We start from the raw sequence: 18,110 nt of genomic DNA, 5'->3' as shown, positions 1-18,110 counted from the left end.
TATGATTGGAAACTGAGTGGTTTTTTAAGTTTAGAAAAGCAAAAAAAAAAAGATAATAAAGGTGAAGACAGCAGTGATATTTCAGAAAGCTTTTGAGTGAATAATAAATCCTCGTAAATTCTCTCCTCATAAAAGCATTTATCTCTACTCTAGTCTGTGATTGAGTGATGTTTAAACCAGGACCATAGTTAAAGATTTATTGGAAATGAAGCATTTGTGATCTGGTCCCTATGTTTCTACTATAGGGGAAATATCCATTTCTGGTGGTTTTCAACAGTATGCACTGCATGGAGATTTAAAGTTGGGGTTATGCAGCCATTGACGGCAGGTTTACCCACCCAACCACGGCTGCAATTTATTCTAGAATTGTCCAATCTACCCATAACCTGAATGGCAATCGGAGCCCTCAAATCTTCCTAATCTGTGTGACCTAGAGAAACCAAAGTTATTTTCCTGCTCCAGCCGGCGGTTCCCTTACACCGATAGAGATCTTCCTCCCCAGAGCTGAAAGGCAATGACTGTCCAATCGAACGCTACTTTCTACGGTCAAACTGATTTCCTGAGAGCCGAGCGTTAAGCGATGTGCTTCAAATCAAATTGTACTGGAAGCAAAATACAGGTCATTTTTATTTATTTTTTTATTTTTTTGCCAGTGCTGAGCCAAGTAAATATAATTGTGTGAATTTTGGATTCCTCTTTTTTGCCTAGAGGGGATAATAGCAAAAGGCAGACATTAAAAGTGCAGCAACAAGCTGTGAGTGGAGTCTTTGAAGGGAGAGAGATAAAAACTGAAGTATTTGTGGAGCAAAGACGTGTTGTTTTTTTCCTGCCTCCCCAGTGGTTGCTGTCTGCATTTCTTGTTAAAGAATCTGCAAAGACGGGAGGGAGAGAGAGGCAGAGAAAAGCCAAACGCCGAATTACGTCGGAAGAGAGTGCAGAAAAATGTAACTGGAATCAGAAGCGCGGGGAGTGTTATTTACGTGTGTGTTCATCTGTGCACATCAGGAGTGTGTGAGGCTTTCTTATTGATTGGTGCTAGTGGGATGGGAGGCATTGGGCTGGCAGAGATCAATGCTAAGACGGTTTGCCCACCCATGAAACTTTCCAGAACACGTATTCGGTTAACAAGATATCAGACCACATGGAAACCTGAAAGCAGCCGTGGTTGCGTTTTAATACCTTTTTTTATTATCATTTTGAAAGGTTTGTTTCCTCAGAAAATGGAACTCGACAACCCCATAGTTAGCCTTTTGTGTTGCCTCCGCTAACGGAGGAATGAATGGTGCCTATTGAATCACACGTTCTCAGGACCAATCAGAGGAATTCACTTATTCGGTGAGACCATTTTCAGGCTAAATTAATAAGCAATCCATTTTTAGTGTTTCAACGATGCCTGGTTGTATTTATTTATGTCGGGGCACGAGGAACAACAAAAGCCTTCTTTATTTTATTTATTTATTTTTTTCTTTAGCCTTCTTTATTTGAACTTTGAGCTCAGACCTTGTGGCACAAGCATTAGAATATGGAGCTGACGGCTTGCAAGAAGCAGTGTGCTGGAATCGTAGCATGAACTCCCAAAATGCGATATGGGTCGAGTCCATTTAACACCTTGACATAAAGCAATAAACATTATGAGTGAAACTCCACAGGCAGTCAATATCCCGTGACTCCACCGCTGAGGTATGGCAAGAGCATCAACCCGCTGGAGATGGTGGAATGAGCCCAGAAGGAATAAAAATCCCTGGTCGCTTATGTCACATAGCTGATGGAAGCCAATGGCTATTGAAAAGAGAGTGTTAAATCTATCTATCTATCTATCTATCTATCTATCTGTCTATCTGTCTATCTGTCTGTCTGTCTGTCTGTCTGTCTGTCTGTCTGTCTGTCTGTCTGTCTGTCTGTCTGTTATTATTTCAGGATTGTACACCTGTAAATATGGCGTGTCAGACCCAGAGAACAAAATAAAATAAAAATCTCTTATTGGGTTGTTAATGTGTGTGAACTCTCTGCTCTACTATACGTGCAGATGTCACCCGGTCTTAATCCAAGTCATGAAACCACCAAAGCAGGACATGAAAATGAACAGGACATGAAAACAAATCTAGGCAAATGGAGGTTAAACCCAGCTAATGCCTCTGCTCAGTTTACCTTTGATTCTCTATTTAATATTCTATGAGAGAATTGGATTTCATTCATAGGAAAAGAGCGAATTGATCAGGGGATCAACGGAGAGAACAGGAGGTGAGGCAAAGGGGACAGTGAATTCAGAAAGGTCAAAGGTCAGTCTGTGGTTATTACATCACTGAATAATCTCCTGTTACAAACTATTTTGATTTGTCACAGCGCTGGATCGTTGTTGTCTGTCTGTGTCCTCACATCTACCACATGTTGAGTAGCAGGTGGGGCGATGCTGGCTAAATCAGGCCAGATATTAAGGTTGAAAATGCTGACAGGGGGGTAGGCTTAAGTGGGGTACAAGGGTAGAGCTAATCAGACTGTTTTGTCCCAATTTTCCCCCATCCCAAATAATTACAGTAAATGCCTGATTATCTTAGATTATCTTGTGGTCTGAGGTGTGTTGAATGAATTTGCCCTGATAATTGGCTCTGAAAATGAAAAAAAAACCTTGTGTGTAGGGAAAGCTGACATCTCCCGAGTCATGACTCGGTGAATTGTGACATGGGATGGAATTTAGTCATCCAATCTGTTCAATGCCTGACATGGCTGACACACGTATGTGTAGGAAGTTAGCTGGGATGGTGAGAGTAAGGAGCTGTCGAAGATGTCTCTGAAAGCCCCTACAAAGATAGGCACATGAGCATGTGTGTGCGTGCACGCGTGCGTGCGTGGCTGGTTTCCATAGCCACACGGTTGTTCAACAGTCCCTTAAGAACTTGTCACACTCACATAGGCACTTAGTCAGGCAATCCTCAAGAGAAAGCGCTGCAAAACAAACAAAGAACAGTGATAGAAGAAGAGAGATGGAAAAAAAACAACACTGAAAAAAACAAAATAGAGCAAATAGAAGAGTGAAGTCGAACTATAAAAGCTGCATCACGCGCACCCCACCCCCAACTCCATCCCGGTAGTTTGCTTTGAGATCTGCATGTTTACCACTCTCGCACGAATCCTGACACCTGTCAGTTTGAAACAGCTTAATGAAATCAGTTATTTAATGCTCCCGCTGTGGTATAAATCAGGTGAACACTTTTATGAGTTTGTGTCGCACTTCGTTTTCATACGCTATTGGTCCCAAACACATTTGCAGCGGATGCCATTTATTTATAGCCCTCTGACAACCTCAGTCCTGATGCATTAGTCAATGGGTCATTTTCCCCACGTCTATAAATTAGCTGCATTATCGTTTGAGCCGCGATGTCTCACTCTGCGACGAGAAACGCAGCCAGAAAATACGCATCTAGTGCCATTGAGTTCAGTTAGCTCCAGCTCCCTATGCAACATTGCGTTTGGAATGTGACCCTCTGATTGATCCATGTTTTAAAGCTGAAGGCACTTCTCACACTGTCTATAAAAACATGTGACCTGAACCTTTTCACACTATGACTTCTTCACATTCAAAAATCACTCTTCCGAATGAATCGAGGCTTAGCAGCATCAACTCAAGTGCTAAAGGTCAACAGAGAGCTCTGCAATGGTTTCTTTGAATACTGTATGTTTCAATCCAGAGATGGAAGTTTCAATCCAGAGAAGCTCTTCTTCATTCACATAGAAATCACTTAAATGCTGTTAATAAATGTTTATAATGTTTCACTGTGACTAACCTGCGATGACCGGCTGGCGTAATTGAGGTGTGATTAGTGAGTCTGTCATAGAGTTAACAAAAAGGGAACTTTCTGAATCCTGTGAGCGGGGGTTAAATTAAATGCAAATGTAGCATTCAGGTAATTTTCCAAGCTAAGAATTAGCTTTCAGAGGGCTGAAAGTGCGTTGAACATTTTTGCACGCACAGTTTATATAGCTTGCACATGCTGCCAGCTCAGTAATGGCTTTCAACTGGGACAGTCTGAAGCCTTTTTCATTTCCAGGTGGCTTGCTCCCAACCTTGATTTGCCTTTTTGTGTTAAAAAAAAACAAACAAAGAATGCCGGTCGTAAGCTGAGAGAAATATGTGCATCTGTGTGTTGCAGCATAAAATGTACACACCACCCTCTGCACTTATAAATTGTGCACACAAGGCATTTCGTGAGCGGCGAGGTTGGAACCTGTATAGAATTAATTGAGCGTCACTCAGTGTGAGAGTGCTGCTAAAGTGCAAAGATTGATGGGGCGCTGCCTTCTTTAAAGATGGGAACTTTATAACACACAGACATTATACACACAGACAAGCTCCACTTGATCAAAACCCCCATCGGGACTCTTCAGGAGCAGTTAATGATGTTAAAAAGGAGGCTGTTGTTTAACATGGTTAAGGTACCAGATATGTTTTCTTGATAAAACGGGCTACTATGGTGATTTAGCATGTGGATTTTGGCAGCCGCCTGCTCTGCCCTCTTTAAATGTAATCTCAGTGATATACACACACCTTCCACCCCTGCTGCTCTCCCTGCAGATTGTGGTGGTGATAAGAATGACAGAGGATGCCCATATGAATGTCTGATAGCAAAAATGGCTCCTATAATAAAGTGTTGGGCTGATGTGCTGCGGCTACAACAGCAGTAGATGTGATGGACTGTTGTTGCTGATGATTAAAAGTTGAATTGACCCTTTGATGATGTTTGATTATACGTTTGATCATTCCTTTTTGTAAAGACAGACTCTCTCTTGGCAGATGTTGACAACGAATCAGGCCTTTTCCTTCCAAACCTCCAACTTCCACAATCACTCTCCAACTACCAGCTTATACTGTATATAGCTGATGTTGTGGTCCCAAATAAGAGCTGAAGGCTTGAACTGTAATGTTTGTGCATGCTGGGTAATTAAAATGATGAACCAACATACATCATGCGTGTAGTCTCGTGTTACATATATAATGTCCTTTGGGGCAACACATAAATGTAGAGGGTCCATACCATCATCTAGCAATAATCTGTCAATAAAATAGAAATGCTTACATCATTACAGCAGGAATAAATTATCGTTCTTTCCTCTGGGAGGAGATGGGGGATTCCAAACTCCAAAACAGACTTATATCAAAAGCAGGAAGATATGTATGTTGGTGTCACACCACTGCATTTAAATAAATCCCAAACACTAACCATCATAAAGACATGTACTACCAGTCCTGTTTTGCTTCATGACCTTTGAATAATGGAAGCAGAATAAACCATTAGCCTTGCTACACACAGTAGGCCAAGGCTTCTGGCTAAACCAGGACTAAATGACGGTATCATATGCATTTAATATATAAGTACAACGCCGTTGCTTCATCAACAGTTCATTTACGAGCTGTGTAATATTCTATTGTCAGTCCTTTCACGTCATATCGGCTTGTGTGTTTTTTTTAATGCATAATAAGGTTTGAATGCCAATCTGTGAATTTAAAAGGAAGATAATAATACCTACAATTGGCCAATTATAGCAATACATTAAAATCTATTCAAATATATTGAGAACGTTGAACATGTGGAAATGCTGTTTTGAGAAAGAAAAGGTAATTTTGTTCCAAGTCTAGCAGCTTCCATTCTCTGACCCTGGGTCCGTCTGTGTGACTATTAAAACCTGAACATTCTCTGATTTCTGGAGTAATCAAATGAGTCAAGTGATCATGTGATCACAGCGTAATTTGATCAGATAAGAGAAAATGTCTGACTACAAAGAAGATTGAAATAAAATAGACTACATCTCGCCCTCATATCTTCTTATGGCTCTTCATGTCGGGACACTCAAATAAATCCCATAAATGGAACCAAACAAGGAAATCACATGTGTCAAGTGCATATAAGAGGCAGCAGTAGCTCAGTCTGCAGGGGACTGGGAGAAGCATGGGGATCTAGGTTCAAGTCATGGAGGGGAGGTGTTGTGGTAGTACGGGGAGGTGCCGGGACACCTTCAGAGCATCACCGAGGTACCCTTGAGCAAGGTACCAACTCCCATAGGGACCTGCAATGAGCTGGCCAATCATTCAGGGGTGTACCTTCACTTGTTTGTAGCATGTGTAGCATATCTGTAGCATTTGTAGAATTTTGAACAGGAGGCACAATTTATGGCACAGCACGAGAGGGTGCCAACCACTAGAACCACTAGAGGGTGCCAGATCTCACACACTGGAATTTCAATAGGGTGTAAATACACAGACTACAAGGCATATATATCGTAAATATATTATTTAAATATATATTACAAAATAAAAAACAATTACTGAAGCAAATTTAAACTCCCAAGTTGAAGTCGTTAGAGGGAATTTTAACGAGAGCGCACGGATGTGCGGCTGGTGTTAAATAAAGCGTCTCATCAATCCAGACGGAAACATTTTTCAGCACGCTGGTTGTTCCTTCAGCACCTTAAATGATTCCACTTTGAACTGCTTTCAATCAAGAACAAACCCAAGTTTGCGCCACAACTGAGGTGTGGAACAATGACAGATGAATGTAAACACACCCAAATCTCAAGTCAGTAAGTTTGACAGCTTGTCACATACTTATGCAAAACTAACACAAAGCCATCAAACTGCAGTTCTTGATGCCGTGCGTGTCTTATATTGTATGTGGTAGACAAGATCTACACTCTAAGATCTGTGTTTAACCTAGCATAGCGCTTTGAAGCAACCTCACTATGTTTTGCCGGAACATTCTCAAAGTCAACTGCATCTTGTGGTTTCCCAGCAGCCACCTGAACATGAAAAATAGCATCAGCGCAAACATCAGCCTTGAAAACAGTTCAGGTGCTGCTGCATTCAGCTTTAAATGTCTCTGCCTCTCGGCTTGGTGAATAATCAGCTCTACTAAAATGAAACAGCATCACTTTCTCCGTTTGATACGATTCAAGTCAGGCTAACAGCGAAAACCTTGTTTAATTTCTTCATCATGTCACTGATTTTTTTTTTTAAATGTTTTGATTTCCCTCCTTTTTAAATTTAGACTTAGGAAACAAAAACTTAAAAAAACAATCTTCAATTCATATTCTGTCACTGTGGCGCGCGCCAAACGACCCAGTTAACGAGGCAGCGACACATAATACAGACAATAATAATCACAAGGACTCTTTAAACACATACCAACAGTGCAAAGGAGGTGAGATATTTGGCGGGTCCAAATAAGGGACTGAAAAGGCATCAATAGGCAGTTACCTGCTGTGATTAAGAGGATTAAATTGATGGACAGATTCATTTCATGTGTGTGATTGTAATAACATACAAAAATGACATTTTCAGTGTTCCGAGCTGTATCTTGTAGATCTGTGTGATTTTACAGTGCTTCTTTTTTTAGTGTGAGGTGTCAAATGTGTCGCCTGGAGATGTTTCCATTCCCTGCGCTACCTCTGAGACCTGTGAAAGAGTACAGGTGATACACACAGAGAGGATATGAAAAACATTCCAACAAACGCAAGAGAACCTGGAAAGCCAGTAAAATAAGGAGAGGGTGAGAGAAAAGGCTGAATCCCCTGGGGGACAGTGATCCAAATCCAGCTGTCTGGATGTCTAGAAGTGACGTGGGGGAGGGCAGGATGTCCCTGTAGCTTGGAAAAACAGGAGAAATGGACAAATATAGAGAGATAGAATATATCTGGGAAACAACAACGTCTGGGATATGGCTGATTTTCCTTTTTAAGAACATTAAACTGAGTACAGTAGGAGCTCTGCCTCCCAAATTCACTGGCACTGAGACATGAGCGGCTGCAGAGACGGATCCAAGGTCTTGTGCAGTGACACACTTACTGAGGTTGCTGCTGAGTTTGACTTTTTTGATGTATGTAGGAATGTTAATAATCAGAATTTGGAACCCAAAAGCTCCCCAAGCCTTCTGTCTATAAACTAGTTGAGCCGAGAGAGAAGCTCCTGCCAAGGAAAAGGCAGGATTCATCCATCTTTAAAGGCTGAGTCATAGATTAATAAGATTAGATCATTTTGATGTACATTTGTAGAGATGTGTCTCCCCAATAAATCCTTTATGGTTTTATAGATAGGACAATGCTATAGAATATTCAGATGTTCAGCACAAGGCTTTCAAAATATGAATAAAAGACAACATTGCGTGTGTTGTTGTCAACGGTAGTCAATTTCCTCCGCCATGGTGATCAGCCATCACTATTCTATCAGTCTTCAATCTAGACAGATAGAACATTGATGGAATCTATAGTCTAGAATCTAGAGTCTACATGTGAAGGTCCACCAGGACCTTAACCCAGTCCTTCCCTGCCAGTGGGGACCTTCCGCTCCAAACCTGCAGCTTCCAATCTTCTTTTAGCAGAGCATCTTTTTTAACCACCTGGGCTATAGTCAGTTTAGCCCCTGCCTGCAGCGCACACCCAGCTTGTCGGGCTCCGCGGGGCCTCGTGTGGTGTTGTAGACCCCCCGCTCTATTGATTTCATTTTCAACACCTGTTCTTGTTGCAGCTAATAATAGGGTCTCTCTGCTGTGTTCACGCCAAGCTTTTCCAGCCAACGGTATGTCTCATATCAGCGTCTTTGCTAAGTGTCTGGGGGACTGCTCTTCCTTCTCTTTGGTCTGAGTTGAGCTAAGGTCTCACACAGTGGAGTTGCCTCTTTGATGTACCCGTGAACAGTTGTTGATTCATCCTGTGTGGCTGCACTAATGCTCACTAGCCTCCATCCTGCATCTCTCTAGCAACCCTTCGCTCTTTGCGAGGGACCTTCTTGTCTTTTTTCCTTTGACCTGGTGATCATTACAGCTGGGTGGTCAGGATCGTAGCTCCCCTGGATACCTGCTATTGTTCTTTAAAATACACCTGAACCCATTGATACCATCTGACTGCACACATCCAAGTGTCATTGCTGTAGTTCCATTGTGGACAGGTGTTAATTTACACTACATGTTAATGTGCATTTCATTTTGACTTCTGTGTCGCTATAGTAGAGGCAACAGAAGGAGACCAGGTCTGCAGGGTTTGTGTGGAGTTTTGTACCATCAGTACATAATAAATGGGCTAACTTATCTTTCATTAATTGTTTCTTTGATTTTTTATGAACTACAACATTTCAGGGTTGTAGATGTTAAGAACTGAATCTGTGCTAGAGTGATGCATGTCTGTAAAGCTTGACCTTTGCCCCATCTCTAGTGCAGACCTCTGTCACCCTGGAGGCCAAAGTTTTGCTCCACGATGTGCAAAATGCACAGCTTTGGCCGCAGTATGTGTTTACTTTTGAAGCGATCCTGAAAGAGATGGAGGAGGTACACAACTTCACATGTGAAGCAGAGAACATGACCATAAAGTGCACCTACGTGCAAACTTTAAGCAGCAGTCTTTTCATGGCTGGTCTCAGGAAACAAACGTGAAGATCTGCTATTGAACAAGTGCAAGGAGAAACATCTATAGTGAACTGGGATGACAGAGTGACCTTGTGAATGGCATTACTGAGTTCTTGTGTCATCTGAAAGCTCTGAAATATAAAATCAAATGTTTGAAATATTCCTGCTTTTGCAGAAAAAAGGGATCCGTCCCTTTCATTTTCCTTTATGTTTACCACAGTAGCAGCAAAAGCTAGCTGTGCGCCACCATAGCTGCTGAAATTGCTTCACAAATTTTTTCTTTCTTCATATTTTTCCTTGTGTTGCCAACATTCCACTTCTATCTTGGCAAATACACTGAAAGGAAGTTGTTTTTTTTTCATCTGGCAGATGTAGTCCTCAGTGTCCACTGTTCTCAGCTCACCTTGCGCAACAGTTTCAGGATGACATCATGTTTATGCGCATTTTACACACAGCGATCTGTCGGCGACTATTATCTACATCAAAGTATTCCCTCCGCCAAGTGTGTGTCACTGAGAGTGTTTTATGAAACACTTTTCATCCTTTTATGGAAGAAATCAAATGTTTCCATTGATGTGTGGTTCTAATGGGTTGTCTGGAAAGACAAGTACCGCCTAAATGACACCATTATGTTTGCTCCAAGATTGTTCGAGTCCAGTAGAAAGATTTGTGATTCCTGTGGAGGAAGTAACGCACGCACGCCGTCCACAGAGCGGAGTGAATTATTAGACCTTCTGAAGATGTATTATCCGACAAATTTCCCATAACTCCCTCAGGCTGCCAGGCTGCATCCCTATGGAAAACAAATTACTATTCAAATCTTCGTCTTCGCTCAGCTGCTGTTAAATGCTGACAGTAGTAATTTAATGTGGGCCACTTCCTACAACATGTAGATGCTTTGTTAATGCCATTACCACCTGCTTTTGTCAGGGAGAAACGCTGCTGGCATTCTTCTATTAGATGGTTTATTTAGGACGTACTTCCTGTACGGGGACGTATTTATGTAAACATGGATGTAAAGCTGAACCACCTGTGTCAGCATTTTATCAAGTCTCCAAGCTAATAATAATAGGCCTGTTTGGAACTCTGGTGGGAACTGGGATGAGAAGCGGAGGGTTCTTGGTTCAAGCCCCAGTGCACACAACATGGTCTTCTGGTATTAGGGGAAGGTGCCAGAACACCTTCAGAGCACTGCTGAGGTACCCTTAAGCAAGGTACTGAACCCATAAATCCTTATATGCGAAGAACTGGCGGCTGATCCAGGGGTGGACCTGCCTTCACCCATTGTGACCCTCAACATGACCCCAAAAGGAATAAAGCAGTTAAGATGATACTACTACTACTACTACTACTACTAGTACTACTACTACTATTACTGTGGGTGTGGTGGGATCCACTCACAACACAGCAGTTCCTGACAGTTTTAATAAACAGCTTTATTAAGAACTTGCGGTTTACATCACCAAAGGAATCACAAACATCTGTGGCATGCAAAAAACACCACAAGAGGGAAAAGTCCAAACAAACACAAGGCAAAAACTCTTGAACGGGGACGGAAGGTTGTCAGGTTTACCAGGGCATCGACAGAGAAGAGAAGTCCAAGACAGGCAGGGTGAGAACCACTAAATCCGATCAAACTACAGTATGTGCTGGTGAGTCTGAGGCCTAAGAGGGAGCAGCAGGTGAAAATGATGAAGGCTGATCAGGTGGGTGTGGAGGAGGGGTGTGGCAGAGTGAGGTGAATATTCCACCTCAGCACGAGTGCAGAAGAGCAGACAGTGACAACTACTACTACTACTACTACTACTATTATTACTATTACTAATAATAGTAAAGTAATGACAAAAGATAAGAATCCATTGAATTCATTGCATTGTATTGTCTGCAACCTTTACAAAATGAATGGTCATTGTTGGCGATGTGACTCAATTATAAACTTGTTGGCTACCATGTAATCCCATAAAACGTAACCCAGATGGAATTTAATGACCCATCTTAAGCACACTGATCTGACTAACCTGAACAGTCATGTAAATGTACATGTACAACAGCCTGAACACAAAACATTGGCCGACAACACACAACATTTTTTGGAACACATTGAAATTGTGTTCAAAGCTTTTAGCAAGTTCCTCTCAAACTGAATGAAGGTAGATGTTTGAAACATAGCTTTAAGTTACAACATCATCTAAACACGTTTGACATTGAACTGACTAACAACAGTCTGCATGAATTTACGCAGCTAAATGTTCATCTCCTGCTTCAACATCTAATCTTATCCAGAGGTGTTGTATTTATTGAGAGACTAATCAACTTTAATGAAGTGTCAACCTTTTTATGTTAGTGTGCAAAAAGAGGTGGGCTCAAGTGTTCACAATTTGTTATGTGCACACATGCATATTAAGTGTCAATACTTATGGGAAGGTTTTAAGAGTAGTTTAGCTTAACTTCAGACGTGCCATTTTACATTTGCATTTATGTAGGTGTCTAAAAAAATTATGGGATTACCGTATTTTCACGACCATAAGGCGCACTGTATTAAAAGGTGCAGTCTCAGTTATGGGTGCTATTTCTGTATTTAAAACACACATAAGGCGCACCGTATTGTTGGGCGCATGCTGAAACATACAGTAAAAAATGGCAACGGAAGTAAAACAGTGAGTTTCGACACATTTATTGAACAAAATATTAATTCCTTCGCCACAAAACCATCAACATTTTCATCTTCTGTATCTGAATTAAACAGCTACACTATTTTAATGTCCAACATCCCAAATTCCTCTTCTTCATCATCTGAATCGGATTCACCGACCGGTTCGGCTTTAGCGTTGATTTTGTGAAAGCTCTTCCAATACATGAAGACGGTATCATAGCCCAGGCGTCTACATTCCACCCGCATATGGTGGCATAACTTGCCCGCCGCTGCCTCATAGTCTTTGTGAAGGAGTGTTCGCCTTCCGTCATCCAGCGCTCTGTCCGTTTCCGTGGCAGCCGAGAACCACGGTGAACGACGACTTCTCGTGCCCCGTTGTGCGTATCGCCACCGTGCTGGTCCCTTTTTCTCCACTTTGTGGGTCAAAGGGATTTTAAAAGTCAGAGGGATCTCATCCATGTTGGTGATGTGGCTGGGCGCGGTTATCTTGTTGCGGCAGTAGGTGCAGAAGATGGCCGCCCTCTCCTGGTTAGGGTTAGGGAAGATGGCCGCCCTCTCCTGGTTAGGGTTAGGGTTAGGGAAGATGGCCGCCCTCTCCTGGTTAGGGTTAGGGAAGATGGCCACCCTCTCCTGGTTAGGGTTAGGGAAGATGGCCGCCCTCTTCTGGTAATCCGCGGGCAGCCGCTGCGCAACAGTTGTCCTTGCGCGTATGGAGAGATGCCGCCTCCTCATGAAGCGAAAACACTAAGATTGCTCGATTGCCATTTTCAGCCGCATATTCGATGGCCTGCAGTTTAAAGTAAGCCTCATTCATACGCGTCTCGCTTGACTGGCGACATTTTAGGGGATCCTTACGCAGAGGTGTGCCGCTAATCAATTGATTTTGGAACTCAGTCCACACACAAGGCGCACCATATTATAAGGCGCACTGTCGATTTTTGAGAAAATCTCAGTGTTTTAGGTGCGCCTTATAGTCATGAAAATACGGAATTTGGGCTTATGAGGGAAATGTGCATGAATTCCTGACTGGTGGGGTTCCCTGGTATCCTCATTGGAGATTCACAGAGTTCTGAAATCACGTGTTAAAATGAAGCATCGTCTAGTTGCTGTGTCAATAAAACCGACCTCGGCTTCTTATTGCAGTGAGTTTTTGTTTTTTTTTTCACATAGAAAATAGGCGACTGATGTAGTTTATGCTGCAGGCAGCAGTGCCAGACACTTTCTATAAAACACAACCCTGGAAGTTCGTCTCTGTGCTGATTTACTTACCCCGGTTTTATCCTCCGTACGTGCTAATGTGGTCATGTTATCTGCTTGGAACAATAACTGCAGCATATGAAACACAAACATTTATTCCATCAGTTACTTTCTTTTCTCAAGTTTGGACACGTTCACTTCTTTCACAACATCCACAAGAAGTGATGAAAACCAATAATATATCAGGTAATTAACCCAGGGATCAGATACTGGTTAGATATTTAAACCTGCTTGTACTTTTTGTTTGCTAAACGTCTGCATTTATGCTGCATAGATACGCACAGCTGAAGGTTTTAATGGTGACACACAGCAGCAACCAGTGAGATTTTTGACATAACGCACTATTGCGTTTAATTCTTGGGATGAAAGTGGGGCGGAGGCAGAGTTGCTGGGTAGACATGATGGGATGTGATGCGTTTATTCACAGGTAAGGAGGGAAGCAAAGGGGGAGGGACAGGAGGATGGCAGGAAAGACAGGAGGGATCACAAAGCTGAGTGAATACAGCCGGGAGATGTCAGAGCACTTTGTAGCAGCCCTGAGAGACAGACTGTACCTATCACCCACCCACCCACACACACACACACACACACACACACACACACCTTCAGAGGTGATATGGATTCAAGTGAAGCATACTGGGGCAGAGGGATGATCTGAAAAGGTCCTGGCAGCTCTGGTCTGGCGTGTGGACCGGTGTCTCTAAAGGTCTGTCAGCGTGTGTTTGTACACGTGTGTGTGTGTACTCTGGGTCATATGTATGTGCATCAAGTGTGGAGAGAAAGCTACTAAAATGTGGAGTGACAACCCATCTGTGGCAGATGGATATTTGATCAGCGCAAAGTCAGTCCAACACTATCTCAAACAATAAAGAGCAATTTAAATATTAAATCCTAACAGACTTTTGTGATTGTGGATATTTTATTTTACAACTTCTTTTCTCCGCACCATCATAAATACGTTTCTTTTCCAGCATCATTTTCTATAATGTGGCATTGCACAGGCTAAATGAGTAAAATGCGTTCAATTTTAATATTTTCGTGTTTTTGGACAACTCATTTTGGCTAAAAATAAGACCAATTTAAAGTACAAATTTAAATGAAAGAATATTATTTGGGGAAACAACATTTTCAGGGAATAAAATGTTTTTGGCCTTTTAGGGAAAGCATGTGCTCAGAACTCTGTTTTTAAAAACAGAAACTGAAATGGGTCAAAGTAATTGGCATGACTGTTAACTTTCCAGGCATGAAAACACTCGTTCTACTCTTGAAACGTCTCCTCAGCAGCTACGAGTGGTTTCACCTGCACTGGCTAATTATAGAAGGGTTAAAGTTGGACTCATTAACTGAACAATGCAGCTGTGCATCAAGTTCAGACGCCGACAAACAGGCCATCCTGTATTTATACTGTATCTTCGCATATGCATCTTTAGATTAATTCCATGAGTGTCAATCACATAGCATTTTATTCACTGATGTATATAGAAAATGACAAAGACTTCTACGACTGGGACTGATACATAAATGAGTTGTGTAAAACAAACTATATATATATATATATATATATATATATATATATATATATATATATATATATATATATAGACCTGTTTTCAAGTCTACAAGTCTAACAACCGCCATTAAAGGAAGACACCTTGGATCTCTCTCCAAGTGCCTTGACTCTATAATCAGAATCATATTCTATAATGTGCTGCCTCAATCAACCATCCTTTCACCGAGGCTCCCCTCACATATGATGAGCGATTTATGGAGGCGACAAACTCATTGAAGGTATTCCAATTGATTGGAGTAGTAGTTCTGGGTGTGAGGGGAAATGAAGCTGCTCTACACTCTCCTAGTGCTTTGTTTCTACTCTATCAAAGTCACAATGTGCCCCAGTGGGGTCAATAAGACACAGTTGCTTGGACCATTCAATTTCTAACTGGAAAGTAAATAAACACATTAAGTTTCCGATGTGTTTACTTAGCAACACCACAATTTCAATGACATTTACACTCCTTATTTTCATCAGTTTTTAATGTCCTTAAAACAAAAAAAAACTTTCCATTTAAATGTCAGGCTCACTAATGTTTTAAACAAAGTGATTTTCTTCTTTTTTCCATTAGACAGATGCATGCATACTGTTAAGATTTGTAAAAAAAACAAAAAACAACAATAAACTGCAAAGTGTGTAAAGTTAGTGGAATAAAGGTTATTGGCTTTCACTCCTTCATTTCAGCTGGTCCAAGTCACAGATAGAAAGTCTACAAGTGCACCGTTTTATTGCTGTATGTTGCTTTAATGTGAATCAGACATCCAGCCTGACACAGTTATCCAGATGTGTGCCAGCAGCCACATTGTGGTTTGCTCAGGCCTTTAAACAGATTTCTAAAAGATTCCGACCTGTTCAGCGCAATCTTCTGTCCGACAGGTCAAACTGAGTGTGGCTTTGATCTGAAAATGTGGTGGCTGCCGTTCCCTGAAGGATTTGTTGAGTCCATTTACCGACATGAAAATGTCAGATAAGAACAGACCTGGTCAAACTTGCAGAATCGATTTGAGGGTTTAAACCTGGGGTCTTAGCTCTTTCTCTCTCTCTCTCACACACACACACACACACACCCACACACAATTGAGTGAGAACTTCACTGTGTAGGTGTTAACTTCCAACACACACACACACACACACACACACACACAAACACAATTGAGTGAGAACTTCACTGTGTAGGTGTTATCTTCCCACATGCACACACAACGTGTCATTTAAGAACGACGGCAGCAGGACTGCTTCTGCTGTAACACGCTGTCCTTTAACAACTCTATCCAGCATGGTCACATGTTGATCCTGTTCACCACATAGTTTACTTGATGATGGTTAACAGCGCAGGGGACCGTTCTCGTCCCACAACACAGGACTTGATTAATCCGTGCTATTTTTTGGTTTCCGCTTCACACATATTGAGTTTGCACTGCAGCAAACAAAATGCAAAACAGCAAACGTACGCTTGCACTTTCACTGGGTTGTGTCTTTGTTGTTGTCTTTCAAGGATGTTCAGTGAAATGAAGAGATTGAATGTCAGCTGAGTGGTCTTGTTGTAAATCACAGTCCCCCTGCAGTACCTTCATGCTTTACGAATCACTGGTCTGTTAAAGTGTGCATTGTAAAACAGCTTTGAAAATACCAAAATACAGACAAGCTGACTATTTCATGCTAGAATCCAGTCCAACCAAAGAAACTGACCTTAAATCTCACAAATGCTGAACCCTAAAGTCCATCTGCACGCGCCCTTGCACCATTTGTCCAGGCCCCTGATTTACATAGTCGTGACTGAAAATTTGCTTTTTGCCAAACAGATCTGTAAAATCCAGCTTTTTTTTTAAAGTGCTGCAACACAACCCTGCAGCATTATAACACCTGCTATGCATCGGGACAAGCCATTGAGAGGCAGAGACTATGAGAAATCAGCTATAATAACAGCTTGAAGAAAACACTTGCAAGGGTGAATGGTGGACTTCAGGTCCAAATGTTTTGTAGCTGCCAAAATAATGTTATAATAGTGCAATAAAAACAACAGCCATGACATTTCTAAGTGCACATTTATTAATGTGGCTTTGAAATGAGCTCTAGAAGTGCCGGTAATGAGACCCAAGGCCATGCACCATGGACTGTTCCAAGGGCTTGTCTGGTTTAAGTACAGCATAAGGAGTGTGTGGTAGTTTAAGGCTGTCTGGGGGTTTGTATTCCCTGTGTTCAACACATGCACATGCAAAGGGAGGCAGCAGATTGTGAGATGTTTCTCTGCTTTGGGTCAGTGTCTGCATGTCTCCAGTCAAGTGCCATGGAAATCCCGTTGGGACTGAACACATTGGTCCATTCAGTACGGTCTAATCAAGTGGTATCTGGGCTTCTATCCTCTTATGCTGTTGCTTGGAAAACGACTCGCTTTGCTTCACTCTATTCTTTCTGCAAGAAAAAGGGAGGGAGAAGAGAAGTAAAGAGTGGCCCTTTCATTGTTGAACCTTTCTGAATGCAACCTCTTGACATAGTAGTGCTCGCATATATTGTACAAATGCTGTGGAATTATGCATCTGCCGAGGTGTAAATCTTTCTCACAACATCAATGTAGTGTCAATGTAGTCTCTCTCTCTGTTCTCACATGCACAACTTTACAGATGAGCACTTTGTGTGAAACTATGACCCTGAAAAGGCTCCAAAAACCTCTTTGACCAGGCCTCTTCACTGTGAACAATAAAGCTTATTTCATGCTGTTTATTAGGTGGAAATCCAGGCTTTTGCTTTTGACAAAGGACTTTTGAGGTTTAGAACCCCATGTTCATTAAAAATAATATAATGTGAACATGAATCAAGCTCTGGTTGATGACTGAATGAGGTAAAGGAGAAAATTAGCATTCCTATTGAAGGGGACTGCAGATCAACCCATGTTGCGTCCAGATGTTGGGAATGGTAGCAGAGGTATTAACTCACTGGTCCATGAGACCTGATACAGATAACAATGTCCCCAGACCTAATTAGCTCTACCAGTCAAGTGTCTCAAATTGGATTATCGGCCTGGAGTTTTGAGGCAAACTGAGACAGCAGGAACCATTGAGGTGCCGGGTAACCGGCAAATATTCACATTTGTATTTTTCATCAGCACCAACCAACTTGGATTGATTGGGGAATATTTGAGGAATGAAAATCACAGGGCTATAAAAGCTTTTCATATCAGTGCCTTTGTTTTCATTTGCTTCTGGCTAGCAGATTTTATCACTGCAGCGGCGTACGGGGTAGTCCTGTTTGGCATACGCGCTGA

The sequence above is a fragment of the Takifugu rubripes genome, chromosome 14 (genome assembly GCF_901000725.2).
Source record: "Takifugu rubripes chromosome 14, fTakRub1.2, whole genome shotgun sequence".
In the NCBI taxonomy this organism is placed as follows: Eukaryota; Metazoa; Chordata; class Actinopteri; order Tetraodontiformes; family Tetraodontidae; genus Takifugu; species Takifugu rubripes.
The sequence above is the reverse complement of the archived record's forward strand: the minus strand, read 5'-3'. Positions refer to the sequence as shown.